The sequence below is a fragment of the Tigriopus californicus genome, chromosome 3 (assembly GCF_007210705.1).
Source record: "Tigriopus californicus strain San Diego chromosome 3, Tcal_SD_v2.1, whole genome shotgun sequence".
Classification (NCBI taxonomy): Eukaryota; Metazoa; Arthropoda; class Copepoda; order Harpacticoida; family Harpacticidae; genus Tigriopus; species Tigriopus californicus.
Genome location: NC_081442.1, coordinates 2,826,316 through 2,830,790, shown reverse-complemented (window position 1 = coordinate 2,830,790; position 4,475 = coordinate 2,826,316). Strand labels below are relative to the sequence as shown.

The 4,475-nt window shown below is 42.2% G+C and overlaps 1 long non-coding RNA gene across 1 annotated transcript; it reads left to right on the top strand.

Moving 5' to 3' along the window:
- The first annotated feature begins 1,802 nt into the window (after positions 1-1,802).
- LOC131877815 (uncharacterized) lies at positions 1,803-4,259 on the top strand. The gene is made up of 3 exons (XR_009372917.1): positions 1,803-2,622; positions 2,773-3,857; positions 3,915-4,259. It is a non-coding gene; the product is annotated as an uncharacterized LOC131877815 (long non-coding RNA).
- The last annotated feature ends 216 nt before the right edge of the window (positions 4,260-4,475 follow it).

The following is a 4,475-nucleotide window of genomic DNA, read 5'->3' as shown; positions in this document are numbered from 1 at the left end:
GGTATTTGAAGGAAGAGAGGGGAAATGGGAGAGAGGGTTGGGGTAGGAGGAGAGGGAGGGAGGAAGCTAAATGGGTTAAGGAAGGGGGTGGGGTGGGATTAGGTTTAGGAATAGGGTCTGTTTGGGGAGACAGAACTAAGACAAACATCACAGTCAACTCGCACCATGCGCCCATTGAATTTTCAAAAATCGAGTGATTTTGAGCGAGTTGTGTTACAAAACCCTACTAGATGAGCATGTTTGGTGTTAATCAGTGAACGCACTATCAAGTTGGCTCAATACCACAATGATAATTGCCTACACAAGCATGTAAAATGGATAAAATGTCAAAATCCAATGCATGCACAGTGCGGTTTGGCTTGGCATGTTGTCTTTGATTTTACTCCATAGAATAACGTCAGTTGTCCATGAACGCGTTTACTTGACTAGCCCTATTGGTCGGCAAAAATTCGTCATGGTCAGTGGTACTGATGGGAACAAATCAAATTCCCAAATTTTCAAATGGACCAAATCAAATTACCGCAAATCAAATTGTTCCAAATTCCAAATTAAAACCAAATTAACCGGAAATAGGAATGGGCAAAAGAGTTTAAAGACTAGATATTGTAAAGGTAGATATGCATGCAAGATTATCACGATTTCCCTTTGTGACATTGCGCAAAGACACTGCTCATCAAAGTAATATTTTCATGGGGCTTTTTCAATAAGATGTCTTTAAAAAAGGGAGAGAAATGTTCAAGCTCATTAGCAACACCAACTTTGCTCTAAATAATAGCGCTATTTATGAGCACGGACGAAGTTTGGGGTGACCAAAGCGTGGAATTTAAAGGAATGATCACAAAACCCACGGCAGGACATTATTGCAACAAAATGTCACCTGGTAACGTGCCTGTTTTCCCTTCTCTCAAGTTCGAGGACAGGGATCTCGTAGAAGCTTGGATGAGCTTTCTCTGGATCTGTAGCAAAGTTTCAACTGATACTCTGTTCTTTTGAATGATTTGTCGTAAACGAGGTAAAAATGAATGACTAACTTATTCAACTATTCAAAAATATTCTAGTTGGTCGAGGCGATGAGAGATTTTTTGATGAAAATCAATATTTTTTATTCCAAGAAACTTGCAATGTCTTGCCCAAAATATGTTTGTGAATGAAATATTCTGGCTTGAATGCACTTCTATACATTTGCATTTGAGTTATGTGCAGTGGCTTAATTGGTACTTTAATAACATGAGTAAGGAAATATGCCAAGAGTGCAAACGGACTTGCTTTTGATTGTTTTAGAAAGCAGTCACCTTTAGGAACAGCTGTTTTTTTTTGTTATTGATTTCTAAACCGTGGTTTGTTGGGTCGGAAACAACCTAGATCTGTAAGACCATGGATCCCATGGATACATGGTTAGGCCTAACACCACTATCATGCTTATTTCAATAATTAGGTTTGTGAGTGTTTTCATCCTCCCACTCCAATATATTGCTCCAAGACATGACCTCTTCAGTGACCTTTATTCCCACATACTATTTTCCAAACAGACAGACAAGATTCTTGAAGCTGCACAATAAAAATCCAGTGGAAAGGCGGGAATGGATCAATATTATTTTATCAAGGTGAGCCGAATTGAGATTTTCAAGACCTTGCAATCTAAAAATCAGATCAAGTTTCAGTGACAAATTTGTTGGTTCAAATATTTTCCCTTTATTCGCTCGTTCGAGATAAGGATCACGTCTTTTATTTATTAGCTGAATACATAGTTGAATGGCACTTCAATTGAAACCATTCAATGTGCTAAAAAGAGCTTTGATTGTGATCGATGTTCAAATGTTAGCAATGTTGCCGTGGAGACAAATCAGTTTTCGGGCATTTGCATCCCCCAAACGGTTTCTTTTCTTCGAGAGGATTTGGCCAGCCGAGGAGAAAACCCTTTCCGAGGGCCCTGATGTAGCTGGGATAACCAAATATTTCTTGGCAAGCTCAAAGAGCCGAGGATACTTTTCTCTCCCGGTCTCTTTCCACCAATCGAGTGGATTGGTCCATCTTGGCTGGCACGGGGAATTCAAGAATCCTTGAATGTCTGGAGAAGGCGGTGCTTGTTCGACAACCTCCGAGTCAAATGCATCCCATAGTGACGTTGAAGCCAGTGGTGCAGAAGACCTTTTGCAAAGAGGCACTTGACTGGGCATGTCTGACAGTTCGGATTGAACTTGATGAGAGGCAAGTTGCACTTTGGTTTCATCTCTGAAACCCTTCGTTTTGAATCGAGGATCCAAAATAGTAGCAACGGCCAATTTAACGTTATCCTCAACAGATCCGAATCGGCGGAGCAAATTGTCACTGATGGCCTTGGCAAGGTCGTATCTTACGGTACCAGGTAATGAACTTCGGATCAAGGCATCATAATTGATGAGGAGCATCTTCGTGATGGGAATAATTTTTGATCCTGTTGTCCTCTTCTCACTAGAGAGCTCTACGGTGGCTTCAAAAAGTGGGCGAAGGACATGGACCGCATCCTGAATGCCTTGCCATGTGTTCGAATCAAAGATTCCCACCTTCTCGCGCATTCCCGGCTCCGTAAGCAAAACGGAGACCGGACCCCTAAGCTCAAGAAGCCTTTCCAGCATCTCAAAGGTAGAATTCCATCTCGTTGCTACATCTTGGATTAATTTCTTGGGCTTAGTTCGGCCTTGGTCTTGTTGGATCCCCTCAAATAGCTCCATCACATGGGTACTCTTCTTGGTTTGCTCTACTAATTTCGAAGCAACGTCCTTGATTGTGCAGATGGACGATACCTCCCTAAATGCATAATTGGCAACCAGGTTCAAAGAGTGAGCATAGCATGCAACGTGGGTAATGCCAATATCTTTGATCGCCTTCACCACATTGGCACCGTTGTCGGTGACTCCGACGAGAATCTTGTTCCCGAGATTGTTCCTCTCAAAGACGGTTCGAAGCTCCATTGAAATAGTCTCCGCGGTATGGCGACCCCGAACTCTAACGCAATCAAGGATCATCGATTGTGGCGTAAGTGTCACTTCATCACAGTAATGAACTGTCACTGCGATAAATCCACTGCAATTGATCGAAGACCACAAATCTGTAGTGATCGACACCCAACTAGCTTGTTGGAGCCGAATCTTGGCATTTGCATGAACTTTGTCAAACATGTTGGAAATGTAAATGTCGGATAAAGTTCGTCTTGAGGGTAGGGCATAGAGAGGATTGAGAGTGTGGCAAAACTTCTTAAATCCCTCATCTTCGACGATGGATAAAGGTTGCAAATCTTTGACAACCATGAAGCATAGCGATTGGTCTAGGTTCTTTTTTCTGTCGCAATTTGGAGGATAGGTCTTAACCGCAGATCTCGTTGGCCCAACTTGCCCTAAATAAAGTGGTTTTAGTAATAAAGTTTTGCCTTGTTTTGTTAACTCGTAGCTTCTTACCTTGGATTCTCTCCAACTCTACCATGTGTTTTTTCCTGAGATGTTGCCAAAGAGTTGTCGTTGCCTGGTTTGTTGTCTTGTATTCATTCTCACAATACAAGCATCTTGCATTGGTTTTTCCACGCTTTTCAAACATTTTCCATAACACCTGAGAACACCTTTGCTTGCCATATTGAATAAGGTTGCTGAAATTAGAACACCTACTATGCTTAATTTTGTCAAACTGTTTTTTCTAGAGATCATTTCATGCCATATGGAATCCGAATGGAGGCGCGCATTAGAGAGAAATGAGTCACTTACTTGGATTCTTCGTCATCTAAATTCGATGGAGTGACGACATTTGACTCCTCGAGAATATTGTCAGGATCTAAGTCCTCGTCCACAATCGAGCCCAATGGAGGCGAAGGCGGATCTGTACAATTGGTAACTTGAATATTGATTTCAAATAACAAAACCATTAAAACTTACTAGTCATTACAGACGAGGTGGCACTCCAAATGTGCCGATCTTGGATGACAGAATCTTCCGATTCTTGCCCATCCTCCGAATCTTCCAATACCTCCGAACTTCGTGGAACGATTCCGATTTCGTCGACGATAATGTCGGGGAAGGACACGTTATTTTCAACACTTGATCCACCCGCTTCAAACTCAATCTCCAATGGCGTACCACATGGCGCAGGCTCAGTCACAAGTTCTTGCCCATGGCGAATCGAGATGGCTGAAGAAACTTCCGCCCAAGTATTAGAGTCGGATCCATTAACTTGTTGCCAGAATGATAATCTGTTGTTAGAAGCCATGTTACAATAAGAGTCAAGATATATCACAAGCCAGCTACTTCTTATAATTTGGACGAAGGAAATGGGGCTGGTTATTAACGACGGGGACGACGTTTTATATCAACTTTCAATTTGAATTATCTGTTTCGATAAAATTTTAAGAGCATAAGGAGCTGGTGTAGCCGAGCGGTCTAAGAGGCAGCGTTAACAAGGCAAGAATCCTCTCCCCAGGTGTCGTGGGTTCAAACCCCGGCGCCGGAAGT